Below are 19,041 nucleotides of genomic sequence, written 5' to 3'. Positions count from 1 at the left end.
GGAGGTTAATGTAAGTTAGGTGCAGAGCAGATGATGGTATAGAAAACACAGGTGTTGACTACTGCAGATCATAAATCGTGAATCTGTGCGACAGTGACCAACACAAAAACTCTGCAGCTCCACGTCCACTTCAGCAAAAAACACTTCTCACCTTCTTCACCTGCTTGTGTATATCATGGTAATCAGACTTAAGTACGTTTGAGTGAACTTAAGCTCATTCGTGCTCGTTTGGTTAATGAGACACCCTTTTTTCTATACGTGAAATACATCCGTGTCTGTTGGGGATTAAAAAACGTGTTCATAATCACCAAAACAAATAAATCCTATCGGTGCTGCATGTGTTAATAGGCTTTTTTTTTTTTTAGCTTACATGCTGCTCATAACATTATATATCTTCATACCTGATACGAGATCATTCGACTGAATCGGATGATTGCCAGTGACTTCCAAAGTAACATAAATCCGTTTCCAAAATAACATGACCACGTGTATCGTACCTGTTCTGTACCTGTTGTTTGCTGAACGACTGATACTGATACAGTAGGACAGTGTTTTTTTTTGTGTTAACTGCCGAACTATTGTCAAAAACGCTGTTGCTTTTTGACAGAAAACATAAAACATGACTTAGTGTGTATCAGAAAAACAACTACTTGATACAAGGGGTAAACTGTAGTGCCGCCGTAGATTTCTACTAGATCTTGAACACTCCCAAAGTAACATATATCCGTTCCCAAAACAACCTCATGTTTTTGACCCTGGTTTTTGGACCTAACCTTGCCTCTGCCTTGCCCTTGGTGTTTTAGTTGCCATGCTGATTGATTTCCTGTGTACTGAACCAGCCAGTAAAAACTGTCTTTTTAGAAAACCCTGAACTGTCTGCGAGTTGTGCATTTAGTTCTACGCCTGGTGCATCTGATTCTTCATTGGATACAAACAGCGGTCTCTTTGATGAAAGTTTTACCTGACCACCATCCACGACATCCTCCCTATTGCTCTTTAAACTTTTTGCCTGACTTGTTCCTTTGCTGCGCTAGTAATTACTACAGCCACTAGAGGTCACCACCGAACAAGAAATGTAAATAATGGTCAAAATAAGCTGCTTTCATAGTCAACCTGTTGTTGTTTTTCTGATGATGACGGGCTGTAATATATGCCAGACTGTGTTTGTCAAGTTATTGTGGAGTATTTCTGTACTCAGTGGCCAAGAAATAATTAATCCAGTTTTAAGATTACAACATTTCAACCTCTAGACCTAATACACTTGATATTCTTAACAAATAAATATGGGTAAAACTTTCTTGTAGGACAGTGGATTGGAAATGATATCTTTTTTCCAGCCTTGCTGTCCACAGCAGGGTGTTGCAGAGCCTCAATGTCTGAACATCAGGAGTTCAATCAAGTGATCTCTTAAGGAAACAGGAATGAAGAGGATGAGTGTAGCTAGCATTTCTTCAGACGAACCCATATCAATTCTTTATAATACAAGTTGTTTCTGTGAATAAGGTTTGCCATGAAGGAAAATAGTGCTGAAATGTTTCTTTCTTTAAAGCAAATATTCAAAAGTCAGTTTTGTTCTGTCCTGACTCAGCAGGTGAAGACAAACACATTTTCACTGACCGGGTGCTCACAGTGTTGATAACAAGAGCAGGCAATGTAGGATATTAAATTCCCGTTTATGTAATTTATCTAACACTGAAAATACTTCATGTTTTGACTTGCAGATCGACATTCAACAGTGACCTTTAACAGCACTTGTGACTGGGCTGCTCAAATTAAATAGAAATCCTGCAAACAGAGATATCTGCTGAGTTCTGGGTGGAGGCATTGTTGTTCTATTAACACACAACAGGTTAATCCAGACCCAAGGTCGTGCAAAGAATATAATACTCGTAAACTGAAGTGCATTTTCCCATCAGTGTCTCTGGAATGTGAGCGTGTCGCTCCGCTGAAGGATCACTTGTCTCTTCCAGCCCACTCACCAGTAGAATATGTTTGCGTTTTCTACAGTATGTACCATATCGGGTGCACATTACACATATAAAGGCTTTTTTTTCATCTCAGGAGGTGAAGAGGAGGGTGGTGGCATTACAGCAGGTGGAGAAGGATGCGTTTCAACATTTGTAGGCATGAAACCATCGGATATTTTTAACGAGAGGTCGGGATATTTCGAGACGTGTTTGTAACGACAAAACCAGGTATTTTAAGCCAAAACATGATCTTTTCCTAACCCTAACCATGTGTTTTTTATACCTAAACCTAACCAGAGCATAGGCACAGCACTGTCACAGCACAACACTGAAAACTGAACTTAAAGAAAATGTAAAGTTTCAATTTATTCGTGGTTTGCCAAGTCACCAACTATGGATGGGAGGATATAAGATTTAATCGCAGATCACGATAAAAACACTCAGGATGAGTTGATCATGTTGAATTTCCACTATCAGGGAACATTGTGAATATTGGTGACTTGAGAAAGCTGTCTTGCACAATAATGTACATTCCTTTATTAATTTTCTGATTTATTTTGAATTGCTACAAGGGGGAGGCTGCATCTTTCCAAGCATTAAAAAAAATGGTTTGGCTTCAAGCTTGGTTTGCCCATTGTATTGTAAGAAAGTTAAAATAGGATGTGTGGAAATAAGATGGATCCCAAACTAAAGAATGAGGTGTCTGTGATGCAAATATATATATATATATATATTCTAAGCAAAGTGTTAGTGTCGTTTTTGATTATAATCAGAATAATATTGTGAGTTGCAGTTACCTCAGACAGGATAATGGTGACATGAAATTTTCCTATCGTCCCATGCCTATTGCCAACTTTTGTTCTGGCATTTATTTTGAACTGTGATTTTTGAGTGGTTCTTGCTCTGCACCTAGCAATGGTTGTTGCTAAGAAACGTATTCTCCTGACCTGGAATGCTACCAGCCTGCCTTGCTTTGCACATTAGCCCAAAGAGACGTCGTCTATTATACTAAATAGAAAGAGAGCATCTGCACAAACCCAATACACGGGACAGACTTAGTTTTTGAGACCTTTCTTTGGTCAGTGTCATATTAGATCCATTGAGACGCCTAGGAACAGGAACAGATGTGTGTTGCTAAACCGAGATGCTAATATTGTAAATGTTTAACATTTTTGAGAGAATATGTTATGTTGAAAACTTTCTGGCAGCTCTTTTGTTTTGTCCTGTTTGTTGGTTTTCTATCGTCTTCAAATTGTTTTGTATGTTCTCGACAGATTTTATCAAATGTAAAATTTAAAAGTGTAAATAAAGTGTTATTAAAAAACATTTTTAAACTGTTTACAAGAGTAAAGAAAATGACAGCTGAAAGATCATAGGAAACATGCATGTTGATTATAAATACTGTAAGGTAGTCAATCTACATTGTCAGTATACTGTATGTTCATATGGAGCCACTGCAAGCCTAATGGAGCGTGTTCGGCCCTCTCCTTCTGCTTACATCGATCCAGTATGTGTTAGTTGGAGAGGGCTGGTGTTGGTTGGCTATCGGAGTAGTATGTGCGTGTCAGTGTGTGTGTGTGTGTGTGTGTGTCTGTGTGTGTGCGTTAGAGCTTTGGCAAGTACAACAAACCTGAGGGGAAACAAGCAAGTGCACTCGCCTTTCTCCAACCTCTACCCAATTAAAGGGAATGAAAAATCCATGAGCGCTCATTAGATGGGGTTTACAGGTGGCTAATGAGCTGATATTTAAAACTTGTCACTTGCCGTCTCTCCCTCTCTCTCTCGCTCTCGGCCTCTCTCGCTCTTTCTCTCTTTTTCTTTCTGGGTTGGCTGCCCTCCAGGACAGAACACCAGCGGGTCTGCTGGGGTGCCAATATTGCTCTGTATCAGCAAAATGTCAGCCAGAAACACTCGCACTCACACACACACACTCACACACACACACACAGGATCCAGACTGCATATTCCCGATGCCCAATTTCCATCAGCTGTAAGGGCGCATTCAAGATGGACGACCTTAACTTGACTCCAGTAATGCAGGTTTATAATGGGGGATATGACACGAATGAACTATTTCACTTGTGCCTGTGATTACGCACATGATGGCCATTCAAGCCCTTATGGCCTCTGGCTCGTGTGAAAAGTTATACTTGTTGTCCTCATTAAAAATCACCTCACCTTTTTAACCACCGTGTGATAAAAAGGGCAATATCACCACGAGTCAGTGCCTCGTCTTTCATGCCAGTCGGCGAATCGTAGGCAAAAGCTGCGTCAGGTAGATTGCCTGCGGACCATAACCACTCTAGTTGCAGTGCAGGAAATATTACCTCAGTAATCTGCAGCAAGAGGCATTTCAGCAGGAAATGGCTCCCTGTGCTGGGTTGTATATATGGCCGGGGCTGAGTGGAGCTCATAATTCAAAGCGGCCGTTGGCACTTTTCATCCTCTGTCTGCTGGGGCTGGGTACTGGCTAAATGACAGTGAAAGCCACAATGGCACTTCTACTATTGCTTTACGACTGGCAGAGACCCTGGGGCGCCATGACCGGAGTGCTAAGTGAGAACATGGCTGCCAATCACTTGATATTAATCTCTCTGTGTTCAGGAGAGACAGTCGACATGAGAGGGGGAACCTGCAGTGGGGAGGAGCTGGGAAGTGGACCCAGGTGGTCCAAGGCCGACAGAAATTAGCTGTGTGTCTGCTCTGAGCATCCAAGCCTCTCACACTCACCTGCACACACACACTTAGACACAGTGAAGGTCACTGGTCCAGAGCCTTTTCTCTACTGTAATATGGTAAGACATGAAATTTCAGATCATCACCTGATGGATTGCTTGAAGCACTGTGTTTGAAGTTATTGATTGCCTGCAAAGACTGCATAAGAAGTCCAGTGTAAATATATATGAGGCCAGGTGGAGAGGTCAATGATAAAAACAGCAGCACAGAGGTGGTGAACCCCTCAGGCATTTACTGACTTATTTTATGTTTTTGTATAGTATAGTGCAGGATGCAGCAGTGATTCCCAAAGTGTGAGCTGTGCCCCCTGGTGGACTGTCAAGGTACTGCACATGGGCCGCGAAATGTCATTTACAATTAAAAAAACTAGTTTTAGGTTTTAATGTTCAAAGTTTTATGTTCAATTTTGTAATTACGTTTGAAATTGCCATTAAATATTTATGATTAAATATGTATTTGTATCAAAAAATAATCAGAATTACATGTTATTGTTCATTTATTTGACTGTTTTTTTAATGCGGTGTTGTGTTGAAGTCTGTTTCCTTAACCTGCAACCAACAGTGTAGGTTTTAAGGTCAGATGGCATTTCAGCAAACACAATTCGAACAAGACGGCAAGATTATTTGACCAGGGAACAGACTTGTACACAACATTAGCAGCACATATCTTCTATGTCAATGACAGGATCAGAGTTGTTATTAAAAGTTTTGGTGGGCCCAAGAAGATTTTCTGATTTCAAAATGGGCCGCGTCATTCTTAAGTTTGGAAACGGCTGCTTTTAGAATATTTAGTTATATAGGCTGTGTCCAAATTTACTTCCTATTTACCAAATAGTGCACTATTACCTGTGAATTTCTCCCAACGGGGATCAATAAAGGAGCATCTTATATTTAAAAATCTACCATTTTATTTGAATGGCCATAGTGTCCTCCAAAATATCTACAATAGAACTTAAAAAGTGGTGTTCATGTTCAGAAAATGATTGTCTGAAATCTCCCTGTAGTACTAATCACCCTTGAAACTATGTGTAAACTGTGTATAATTGTAGAATGTAAACTCCTCCCACAGGGGTTGAAACCTCCACATTCCCAGACACAATACTGACGACACGTTTGTCCTCAACTACGACCCTGCTCAGGTCACGTGCCCTGCATGCCACAGTGCTAATCCAGTCATGGTCTGCATGTGCTCATTTCCAAATGTGATAACCCTGCAGTAATCATTAGATAAGTTACTGAAGAAAATAATAGATTGATCATGAAAAAACACCTCAGGCCAGACTGTGATCTTTTAAACAGATTTGATTTTTGTAAACACTCTGGGCCAACTTGAAAGGGCACTATGTAGTTTTGGAGAAATTCAAACTCAGACTTCAAATATTTACAATATTAATGAGGTAATAACACAAACTCAGAAATATTTATTGTTCCATAAGTGAATAAACAAGCTGTTTTCAGAGGAAAATAAGGTCCCCTGACCACTGTTTGAAGCTAGAAAGGTGGCAGGGTCTGCCACATATAAACAAAGTAAAACAGTATGAAACAGTGTTATTTATTTAGTTTGTTAAGGGATAATAAAAAAAATATCCATCAATGAAATTCTTTCTCTTCTGATTAAAAATTCTTCTCCAAAAACTACAGCGTGCACCTTTAAATGTTCACACACTACTAAACAAGCTGTTAAGTGTGTGTCAGTTCGAATGTTTGGTAAGCGAATGAGGAACCTCCAAAAAAGTCAGATTCAGCTGGTTTCAACTTGCATATTTATCTCTTCTCTCCTGGATCTCATGGATTTATTGACATTGATTTGTTGCTTCAGCTGATCAATCAGTGATGGAATGTAAGTACATTTACTCAAGAACTGTAGTTACTGTAAGTAAACTTGTGAGGTACTTGTATTTTCATTTTCTGCTACTTTATACTTCCACTCCACTACATTTTGGAGGCAAATATAGCACTTTTTTACCAGACTGTAACCAACTTTGCTCAAGTACTGTACTTTTTTACAATTTTGAGGTACTTGTACTTTACTTGAGTATTTCCATTTCCTGCTACTTTATACTCCCAATCCATTTTATTTTGGAGGAAAATGTTGGACTTTTACTCCACTACATGTATTTGATAACTTTAGTTACTAGTTATTTTGCAGATTGCAAGCTGCATCAGAACCAAACCATAGTAGTGCATGTTAAAATGAATTTAACACCAGTCAGATTAAACAAAAAACACTGATCCCGATAGTCAGTAAAATGCTGAATATCAGATACAATAATGTCAACAAATTGTACTTTTGATACTTAAGTACATCTAATATCAAATACTTTAAGACCTTTATTCAAGTACTTTTCATGACACAATTCAAGGGGGATCATAAAATGATGCGTCTCTCTTCATTCACTATCATGCAAAGTTTTTCCCATATAAGGTCTCATGGGGGCAAACCGGAAAGGGGCGTGACTTCGGCTCCCCATTGTCTTTTTGGAGGATTTAAATTAACCTGAATTATTTTATATTAAGTTTTGACACATCTTTATTTGGAAAATGAAGACTGAACCACATTAGAAACAAAGAAATGGCTTCTCTATATTTAGAAACGTGATGACACTGTAACCAAAGTTTGATGTGAGGGCATCGTCATCTTCCTGGACTTAAACGATGAGCTGCAATGAAATCACACAGACAGGATATGACTGTGTGTGTGTGTGTTTTTTTTTGATGACGGCTTTGTTCGCTGTCGTGTCGGATACTTATTGCTGTCTGTGTGAAAAATCATTTCCGCAGGTGGTCATATGACAGCCCCAGACACAATGTGGCGGAAAGAAGCGTCAGTGCTTTTCTTCTTCGACTCGCTGCGCAGATGGCGTAGACTCTCGGTCCGCCGCTTCCGGGTTCCTACGTAAAGTACGTAACCGACGTTGGTGAATGTCGGGCCTTTCGTCCGTTGACGTAAACCAGACGGCGGATTTTTTTTTTTTTTAGTACCGAGCGGAGAGGGGATGCACACGGCACTCGAGTGAGGTAACTATATAAAAAACCCATTTGTTATCATTCACTCCCACAACATGGACCCGAGCAGCGTTTGCCGCAACGTGTAGATGTTACTAACCACTGTTTTCCGACATTTATCTCGTTATTACGGACAGCGTGTGTCACGGTCGCTCTTTGTCGGCTGCGGGCTAATTTCCTCTGAGTCGTCTTGCTAGCTAACGTTAGCTGGTTGGATTGTTGCTCCGGTTACGGGCTTGGCGTTAGCATTAGCATGTCTCAACTAAACAGACGGGTTTGGGCGGCTTTTGAGCTTTGTATCTCCCGTGGTTTTAAGGAGCTGGTTTTTGGGTGTTGGCGACTTGTTAATTGCTGGTGTTGTAATCGTTTTTGTCTGTTTTTTTTTTTTTTTTATTAAAAGCTGCCGTTTTTTTGAAGGCACGTTTCAATGACGAGGAGCCTAATCAGTGTTTCATTATGCGCACCACGTGCGGTGTTCAAGCCCCCCTCTGTTGAATAGTTACTGATGGGCGGTATCCGCATCTTAACTTCATCCGAAAGACAAGTCATCTGATTGAATTGGCTTGATATATAATTGCTTTTTTTTATTATTTAAATTTTTACATAAAAAGGCACATTTCATCCTGCTCACTCGGCGGACACAGCATGTGTAGTGGCTGCTTGTGGTCGTATGCAAATGCGACATTTACCTCACGGCCCCCTCCTGATGAATATTCAGTACATGTATTGTAACATGGCACATGTCGGTATATAAACAATTCAATGTCGAAGAGCTTCATTTTGAATCCACATGAGGGAAGGTTTTGATTTACTGGTGTGCTGATGTGAGAGAAATGAGAAGTATACAGATCTTAAGTAAAAATGGCGGTACTACACAGTAAAATACTTTTGCTTTATACTTACTTATACTATACTATACTTTATATAATACTTGCTTTAAGAAGTATCAGCAACAAAAAGTACACAGCACCATAACTGTTTCAAAATAAGGTTTAATGGTATCATGGTTTCCAATATGACATTGTTTTTATTATCAATTAAAAATACCTTTTTTAAATGAATGAAAACAGAAGGGTTTTTTAAATTGGACAGACAATTTAAAAAATGTTTTGTCCCGACAGATGTAAATAGCATATATAAAAATTTGACACAAATATATATATATATTTTTAAATACTGACATAGTTTAAGTTATTACCTTCGATCAGCAGGTGTACACGTTATGTTAACCGTCACCTTAAATACTACAGTATATCTTGAAACAAGTATACCACTGCAACCTCGTTAGAGGTAAAAGTCCAAACACTGTTTTTGCAAAGGTCTTGTTTTTTTCTGGCACGTGACAAAACTGCAAAGCAGCCACCTGACCCAGAATTATTAACATCTGTTTCCCCTTTCAGACAGTATCAGCTATGTTTTATCTGTGGTCAAATGGAGTAGAAAATGTTATAAACACTGTCACAAAGATACGGTAGAAACAGTTTGGAGTGATTGCACGTGCAGTATGTATGTTATCTGAGTTGTCGTCAACACGAATAGTAAACTGGCCCTTCTGTGAAACAGTAGGGAACTGCCCCGTAAAAGTGTTCAGCTCCGTTACTAAACCGTGTTTACAACCACAACATACCGCTACCTCTTATGATTGCAACACGCAGCTTGAAAGTATAGCTTAGGTATATTATGTAGAGACTCCCATTGGGTCATTATGCATTTTAAAACGCTTACAGGGCTCAATGATCAAGTGTTGCTTTCGTAATGCAGTACACATGATCCCCTACATGAGTAAATAAATGCATCTTCTGTAAAGTAGCAAACAGCCTCCAAAGTTGGTCAGAGCTACATTCCAACATGTTCAGTCGCATGATTACTCACAATGATTGATGGTTGAGATACAGGGCAGTGCTGGAAAATAGAACAGAGACTCGACAGTGTCACAAATGGGATCTCATGAGTTTGTCTGATCTGTGTATTACAATGCAACCAATTTTGTCTTGCATATCACATTCACAGTCTTGAATGCTGTTGCTGAAATTGTGTTTTTATCCCGCCTTTGCTTGCTTAAACATCTTAAGTAAGCTTACTGTATGTGGACAGAAAACCAGGGCTTGTATATGTAACTGTTTACAAAATGGTTTTGTTGCTAACTTTTGGATTACACTGGGATACAAAGAAAGCAAACACAAACATTGCTTGGAGCTGGTTTGCAAGCTGCCCAACCTTCCTTGAGTTTTCTGTAGTTTGAGGTCCACTGAGGACAAAGCTAGAGTATAAGGCATTATACTGAGCCAGACTGTTGCTGAAATCAACTCCTAAATCCAAGAATGACCTCTCAACCACTTATGTAATTAAACAAGCCCTAAATTACCCTGTGATTGCTATGAGTGATGTGGTTGAATATTATTTACAGCCTCTATGAGTAAGATATCTCTTGCAGTATAATTTGCCAAAAATGGCCTTTGGCGATTTGTCTGCTGATATTACAGTCTCATGCTCTCATGAGTTTTTTTTTTACTCATACTCTCAATGACGATTAATAAAACGACATCTAACCTCGCCCTTTTCGAAGTAACATACAGTACCTGGTAACTGTAAAGAAACAAGGAAGAGGGGTGAAAACCTGTAAAAAGGAGTGTAACACCCCTTAAGCCTGACTGTGTTAGCCACTTATTCAACGTTTACATTAACAACGCCTTTGTTGAGCTTCATTCTTTATCGGCAAACATTTGTCCTTTGGTTCCTCCTCAGTGTCCTCAGAGGCTTAAAGGTAATGTGGTTGGTACAAGTGCTGGAAATCCATGAAAACTAATTCAAAAATGGTTTTCAATGGTAGGAAAGTGCTTGGATTTTAGATAATGTGTTCAGAACTGCTCGAAATTGTAGCTTTCACAATTGTTGAAATTGTTGTAAAATGTTTGATAGTGGTTGAGACAGGTTGTATGGGATGCAAAGTGTGCTTACAGACAGGTGAGGCATTTTTTAAGCCTGAGTGTGTTAGCGCCTCATTATATATTTTCATTAAAAACATCTTTTGTTGAATTCAATCACTTCTTCTCAAACATTTGTGTCTTTGTTCCATGCCAGTGTCCTCGGGGGCTTACAGGTAACAGGATTTGTAAAGGTGCTGCAAATCCTTGGAAAGGCTTGAATTGAGAAAAAAAACTGATATCACAATATTTTGGTTTTCTTGCAATATATCTTGTCATATGAAAAAATACTGACTTAATGATAGGCTCTATTTGGAAATAATAGGTCGTTCTACAATGATTGAGGTGATTTTCTAGGGGGAGTACATTTATAAGACAACCAAAGTAGGCCCTTCTCTGTTTGATAGATTTATCAAGAATGATTGTGATTGGTGATTCAACAAACTCCCATGTATTCAAGAACGCTTGCATCAGAGTAAATGTTGTATATTACATCAGACAGGCTTCTCTGGTAGATTAGTCATGGAAAATGAGAACATAGCTTTTTCTGCCTTTTTGTATCAAGCAGCAAAAAAGCGTGGACGTGTTTGAGTCAATTCTCCTTTCTTGAAATTGCACATCTTGTGATGCAGCTATTACACATCAGCACATTGCAATGTCGATGTTGACACTTGCTGAAATTGTAACTGCATTACTTTCATAATAAATTGTTTTATTTTGGCTCAGTCAGGTTATATAGGATGCAAAGTCTACCTACAGACAGGCGACACATTTTGAAATGTGGTTTAATTCGTCAACCCTCTTTAGAAGGCTATCATGTTACATGATTTTTTCAGAATTATTTGTGATGAAGTGATTGTTTTAATTATATAAATGTGTATAAACATGTAATTTACCATGGATATAAGATCCTGGAAAACCTTGAAAAGTGCTTGAATTTGAACCTATGTAAAATGTATAGGAACCCTGAGGAAAGAGGACTGTTAAAAGCCTCTGAGGTTGTTTTACTTTTTCATGTTACCCTACCTTGATACAGAACAAGGCCGGGGTGAAACTTACTGTTGCTGCCAGCTGCAGGTTTTAATAAGGATTCTATAAACATAGGCCTGGCTCTGTTTGTTTTAGTGCTCCGTGTCCACAACCTGCAGCACATGTAACAACATTCCCACACACCTGCTGTTTAAGATAGTCTTTTATGTGGACAGGGCATTTTGAGCAATGCTAGAGAACATATGTTAGTGATGATAAGCAACAAAGTACATTTACTCACATTTACTACTTTATACACCCTTTTAATGCATTTTGTCGGAATAAAAAATAAATTAAAAAAATTCAACTCACTACATTTGGCACGTAAGTACATATCATCAAGTACTGTACATAAACACAGTTTTGGGATACTTTTACTTTACTGAAGTATTTCCATTTTCAGCTGCTTTATACTTCAGATTGCATGTTGAATGAGAGCCAAAGTATTGCAAGTTAATTTATTTCATCAGCTATTGGATTGAAAAAAAACCCCCACTGATTCTGATAATCAGAATGATGCTGAATATCACATCTGATCTAATACATATATTCTATCTGCAGCCTTGTTTCTATTGTTAGCTAGCTTAATTGACGAACACCATTGCAGTTTAGCTTGAGCACTGTCTATATTAGTGTACAAATGTATTGTTCTCAGTCCCACCAATGTTTAAGCCATAACCTAGACGGAGCACATACCCCTGCAGGACAAGGATCAGTTCAGATCAGTGCTGACATGAGGTGGATAAGCTTGAAGTGTTTCAGCAAACTTACTGAGAATGATTTTTTAAAGGAAAACAAGGTGATCAGGGATAACACTGTGGCTGGACATTTTGATATATTCTATACATTTTAAGTTGCCGACTCATGACTAAAATGTGCAGATGGTCGTACCAATAGTACGCATACACACCATGGGTAGCTGGTCAGGTGGTTGATCTGAGACTCAGCTCCCTGACTGCTCAAACATGCAGACACACATTCCCTCCCTGCACCTCCCCTCCTCCCTGTACAAATTAGTTAAGTCACTCGACTCCAAAGCCTCAAAGCATTCAACCTGTTACTTATGTTAGTGCTGGCGTGAACATTTCTCATTGGTGTGGAGTGACTCCCATCCCTCTCTGGCTTATTTGTGACTTGAGGTAAGAAGCACCACGCTGTGTGTTGCCAAGGTGTTATTTCTTTGATGTGAGCACAGTGTAGTATTTAGCTGACGATTGTGATGTGTTACGTCTAGCCTTGCGGTCTTTTTTTTACACTATGATGAACATGTTTCCAGGCCGCAGAGCATCAGCCACACACCTGCGTCTCGCCAGTCTAAATTCAGCACTATGTACAGCATCATCTGCATCTATCCACAATGTTGTCTTAACGATTCAGTGGCTTCAGCCTACAAAATGTGAACTTGTAGTATTTGTTCTTGTTTTTTAGTCAGTAAGAAGCTGAGGGATGTTGTGGCGTGTCTATATGTTTGCACTTGCATGTGTCATGGTAGCCCACAGCCTTATTCCATACCACAAAGGGATGCAGGGTATTGTCTGAATGATGAGGTGTCTTGAGGTTATTGCTGACCAAAGACAATCACACAGACATTAAAGAGAGTTTGGAGTAAAGCTGCAATAGTTAATTGGTTATACAACTATTAAATAAGTCGCAAACTTTTTTGTTTATCGATTAATCAGTTTGAGAAATTATTTAAAGAAAAAAGAGTCAAAATTCTTTGATTCTTTGACTCCTCTGAGATACTAAGCTCAATATCTTTGGGTTGTGGACAAAACAAGATATTTGAGAACAACATCTTTGGCTTTGGGAAACACTGATCGACATTTTCCACCAATTTCTGACATTTTTTGGACCAAACAATGAATCGATTAATTGAGAAAATAATTGACAGATTAATCAACATTAAAAATAATCGTTCATTGCAGCCCTAGTGTGGAGAAGCCAGAAATCCGATTTGACTTTTCTTGGTCATTATTTGTCTTCATATTGATTCGATGCTGAGTGTGTTGGGATCTAATCAGACTAAAACTTATGTTCTCTACCTACCACCGCACTGATAATGACTGCTGTTATCAGGCTGGCTGTTAACAGGCTTTCCACATGTGTTGAGTCAGGAGATTTGCAGTGGACCTACCTACCGCACAGCTTATGACAAATTTCACAGAATAGCTACTCTTGATCAGAGGGTTGCTAGTCTGACTATCCAAATGACTACAGTGATCGCTGTTTTTGTTTTGCAGCTAAAGTGGGCGGTTGCCGTGTAATGACACAGATCCGTGCTAGTGCTTCTTCTGGACAGTTGAGCTAAGCTGTAACGATGTCATGTTTTGTCTTAAGGTGTTGATTACGTCTCTAAAACACTGATGGTTAAGCTGAAAACATCTATTATTTCTCAAGCTTTCTGTAGTGGTCATCAACAGGGATATGTTGCATGAACTCAGGTGTATTATCTGTCTTTCACTTCACTACATTGGATGATAAAACAGCAGATCGTGGTGCCCTGAGATTCCCACAGACCATCTGCTGTGAGTTGGGTCCATGTGGCAGTGGACATCTGCCCTCTCTTTTGCACCTCAGGCCCTACTAAGTAAACCTCCACTCTGACGTATTTGTCCTCTGACTGGATCACAAATTGTGTCATCACCATTTATTGCAATTTTTGGTTGTATAGTTCCCTGCCTTTGCATGCATTATAGGGATGCGTAGTTTAACTAATTTCACTATTATCTGCAGTTTAATGCGGTTTGGAAGCCATGAAGGCAAGTTTCTGTTCTTACTCTCAGAAAAGAGACATTATGGTATATTACTTTTCACAGTAGTGATGGTGAGTTTACTTTACTTTTCTTTATTTTGCAACTTTGTTTTGCTTCAATTTTCAATTTCATCTTTAACAACGCTGTGCTTATGCTCATGGCTAAGCTCATGTAAAATGGTAATTTTTGCCTCTATTTATTGAAAAGCTTCCTGCTGCACCAGATCTACTCCAACACCCCTTTGTCAAAGGATATTATTCAAAACACTATTCAACATAATACCAAATATTGTTAATAACCATTTAAAAAAAGCTGTAGTGTGGGTTATGTTTTTCTTGATACAGGTCAGAGAGTGCATTGTGCATATGTAGGTCAGCATCAGTGAAAAAATGCTTACAATGTTATAATCAAATGGCATATTTTTGTTACAAAAGTGACATTGTTTTGCAAAAGAAAACATGTTTATCTTATGGTCTTTTCTTGAATACCGGAGGAGATTTTTATGTTTCCTTTCTGTTTTCAGTTTCCCTGCTGAGACTGGCTTTATGCTGATATGAGACGGATGTGTTGGTCGTGTGAGAATCATATGAGACAGCTTAGGGGCCAAAGTCAGTTTTTTGCTCCTTGAGAAAAATAACAAGGCTCCTGTTATTTCCAGGCGTCAACAGCCTGTAAAAAGGGAAAATGTTTTTGAGACATGGAGTAATGACAGAAATAAGATTTTCTCATAACTTTTATGTTATAGTTTAATATAAAAGTTGTTTGTGTTAAAGTTTTAGAGTTTTTTTTAACTTACTTGGTGACTTTGGTCTATTTTTAAGACAAAACATTCATGCTCATGTAGTAGTTTTAGTCTATAATTAAACTGATTAAAATTCAGATCATGATACTCTTAATTATGAACGAGGTTGTAATTTTTGTGTAAAAGTATACACAGGTTTATGTATCATTATGTAGCTTTAATGTGTAGTTTTTTTTAGAAACAACTCTGTGCCAGAGAAAAACAATACGCTTGGTTTTCACTCCAAAACCCAAAAACTTAGGTTAGAAAATACAACAGTAGGAGTATATAGATGTGTAATTTGTATGTCTTTGTTTACAGACCGCTAACTGTTTATTTCATCATGCTGGTCACTGTCAACTGTCATGGCTTTAATTTTAAAAGATATCTGTCTGTTTTTCTCTCAGTATCATGGCTCCAGTGCATTTATGATGCCATTTAGTGGGCCATAACATAAGGAAGGTGTTAATTATGTACAAAGGCAATCTCAAACAATCCTAAGATGTCCATAAACCCAGTGTGGACTGCACCCATACATTAATAGTTTCACTTCTTTTAGCTGCTGACAGGGAAGTTGTCACATCACTCTTCACTTATGACAACATGAGCACTGCTCCAGATAACCTTTTGTCATGTAATGTTAATTGTCATGTTAAATTCACCCATCTGTCCTCTTTAATATCTTTACAGAGTGCACATTTCAGAAGAGTTTGAAAATCCCCCACATACAGTAGCATCAGGACTGGCGGCCAAGAAGGAGGAAACGTATTACGGTGAGTTGACCATGTTATTGTAATCCACAATGCGATGATAGGATTATTGACTTGTCAAACTGTGATTACATCAGTGGTTATAAGGGCAAAGGGCAGACCTCCCCCTGGAAGGGTGTAGAGCCACTGCAGGGGAGTGAAACAAAGTTGAATGAAAATGATTTGATCGTAAAAATATGCAAACTTCGCTGATGACATTGTGTCAACCTGTATTTCAGTTAAACTCAGCTTGGATCCTTTTTGGTTTACTACTTTATCCATTTGTTGTTAATGATTGATACAAATTGCTAAAAAACAAAAGGAATTCAGGTAATCTGATGTCTTCTACAACAATACCCATTTAATAGAAACAAACCTGGAGTGCATATTGTTGTTCCGCTCACTAGATGCTTTATTTTCATTTTAATGTACTAAACAGAGATTCTCTTGTTTCCCTCAAAGAGCAAACACAACAAAGGCTCCAATCAGGAAAACACAGCAGGCTCTGTTGCTGCTCTTAAAGATAGGTCCTGCTTTTGCCCCAACCTATCTGCCGCGAGGTTCATAGGTCACTGCTGTCTCATGTTTATAAACACCGTCCTCAAGTAGGCTTGTAACCACACTTAACGTCTGCAGCCTGAGTCAGAACGGCATCATTCACTCCTTGGCCAAACTAAATTTCACACACCAGTCATTCAAGGGCACACAGCGGTAAGTAGCCTTGCTTCCCTTGGCAGAATGAAGTCAGTGTTAAGTAACCAATTTAACTTGGTATGGTTTGAAAATGTTTGAATGGCCTTCGGAAGGCTTTGAATTGCACCGTGTGGTTTGTCTCATGGTTGACTCGTTGTAAAAGTGCGTGTGTTGGGTCTAATTTGGCTGGTTATTAACTTCAGCGCCAAGAAAAATCCTTTACTATGTCTCCATGAAAAATGTATCTCAATCATATAACATTATATTAGGTACTTACAGGTTGATGATAAATACTACTTTGACACGTAGTCCTGGCCTTGTTTCAATGGGAGAAGGAAGTCTATAACAGTTACTTTACTGATAAGCTGTTGATATTGCTATTGCAATATATCGATATCGAAATGTCTTTTCCTGGTTTTAAAGGCTGCATGAAAGTAAAGAGATGACTCTTTCTGAACTTATGAGACTGTTGTACTTGTTTTAATACTTGCCTTTACTCACTTAGTCTTTATATCCACATCCACACATGTAGTCAAAATATTGTAATGTTTGATTCTGTCTCCCAGTCCTTGCATTACTGAAGTGCTTTTGAGGATGTTTAAAAGTGTCAAGGCATATTGTGTATTGAAATATTGCCTAAAAATATCGGGATATGATTTTCAGGCCATATTGCCCAGCCCTAGTGGGATGTGGGTAAAGCTGTAGCGAGTAGTCCATAAATGTGTGAGTTGAACTTTTTTGATTATTGTTTGTTTTAGTCACATTTCAAGCAAAAATGTCAAACATTTGCTGGTTCCACCTACTTAACTGTAAGGCTTTGCTGCTTTTCTCCGTCGTTTATGATAGTATATGAAGATTCTGTGGGATTTGGACTGTTAGTTTGATCCCAGTTTGGGCTCTGGGAAATTGTTTTTTTTTGTTGTTGATATTTTACAGTCAATGATTAATCATGAGAATCATCATTAGTTGCAGCCCTAGTGGGATTGATACAAGTACTGTATAGTTAGGGATTCAGATATATTTACCTCTGCCAAGGGTGATATGTTTTCGCCTGTGTTCATTTGTTGGTTGGTTTGTCAGCAGGTTTACACAAAAACTACTTAACGGATTTCCGGAGTATTTAGGTGGCTGGTATCTATGAGATCCTAGATCTGGTGAGCTTAAGTTATGGTTAAGCAGCTATGGGTTTAAAATCTAGAGTGATACAGGGCCATTGAGTGTGATATTGGATTAGGCTTGATTGAATTAAAATAGACTGCTGGACCTTGGTGGAGGTACATACTCTGAGTGACATTCTAGTTGTTGAATTAATCATTTTAAATTGGCAGATTGTTACAGGCATTACCAAACAGACAGAGCAACGGCAGCCCATTGTAAACCTAACATGTTCTGTTTTAAAATGACTCTTCTGTGATACTTCTATTCTGTATCGTCTCCTCTGAGTTATATTATTTAGCAATTTCTTGCTTCGTGTGGGCATCCAGAAAGAAATCTATGGAGTTATATTGTGCTGTATTTTGTTGTTGTTGCTCCCACAAGCCTACAGTGTGCAATCTGTTGTTTGGTAGCCTTGATAGCTGTGCGGAGGATCCATCACCCTCTTTGTTTTTAACATTTAGCCCAGTATCTATGGTCTGCACAGCACAACTCTATTCCCTTATGATGTGCAGGCTGTAAAACTAGTGTAAACTTTGCTAACAAGCTGGCTTCCAAAGACCTGTGTGTTTGTTTGTTACCGTGTGTGTGTGTGTGACTGGTCTCTGCAGTGTGCCATCTCACCAACTATTATACAGTATTCCTCATCTGACCTGTCTTTACTCCTCTCCACTCCCGGCTCCACCCCCAGCCCTCACGCATCAACCACCCACAGGCTTCACAAGAGACCTTATGAGGATCATTTGACTGGAATGATATTGCTGCTTCAGGCTTCTTATTCTGAGAGTGGGGAAAACAAGCAATTTGTTATACAATTCTCTGCAGAGAGTTTATTGTGCTCCAGAAGGGTCCCTGGTTCAGTTAGTAGACCTGTGATGCTAAGCTAAAGGTAGCAGCTGAGGTGGTTTGAGTGTTACAGTATGTATGGTGTGAAGGCTAATTATCCTAAATCTTTTTGTGTTTTCTGCTCATTATATTTAAACTAATGCTGACAGTGTAACACTGTAAGATATCAGTGCATCATTACTAGGGAAGGTATGATAAGGCTTTTTAAGGCAAATACTGTTCACTGTTTTAATTAACAACACAGGGAGTCATTAATCTGATCTCTTTAGGGTAACCACGCTGCCTCTTGTCTGTTATCCCATGATAATTGTGAGTTTACTACAACTCATTTTAGTTGTGGATGTGTGAGAATATGCTGTTACATTATTTACATAAATTTCACTTAGGGTCCTTTCACTATTGT

The 19,041-nt window shown here is 38.8% G+C and overlaps 1 protein-coding gene across 3 annotated transcripts in view; it reads left to right on the top strand.

Moving 5' to 3' along the window:
- The first annotated feature begins 7,692 nt into the window (after window positions 1-7,692).
- The window catches only part of slc39a10 (solute carrier family 39 member 10), a 32,176-nt gene continuing 20,827 nt past the window's right edge, over window positions 7,693-19,041 (top strand). Inside the window, exons 1-2 of one of the 3 annotated variants that reach the window (XM_073472998.1) lie at window positions 7,693-7,720; window positions 15,886-15,968. The gene's annotated coding sequence lies outside the window, so the exon portion shown is untranslated. Of the gene's footprint in view, window positions 7,721-14,418; window positions 14,486-15,742; window positions 15,969-19,041 lie in introns of those variants that run through there. The other 2 variants (XM_073473000.1, XM_073472999.1) reach the window with 2 other exon arrangements.

The sequence above is a fragment of the Pagrus major genome, chromosome 9 (assembly GCF_040436345.1).
Source record: "Pagrus major chromosome 9, Pma_NU_1.0".
Lineage (NCBI taxonomy): Eukaryota > Metazoa > Chordata > Actinopteri > Spariformes > Sparidae > Pagrus > Pagrus major.
The sequence above is the reverse complement of the archived record's forward strand: the minus strand, read 5'-3'. Positions and strand labels throughout refer to the sequence as shown.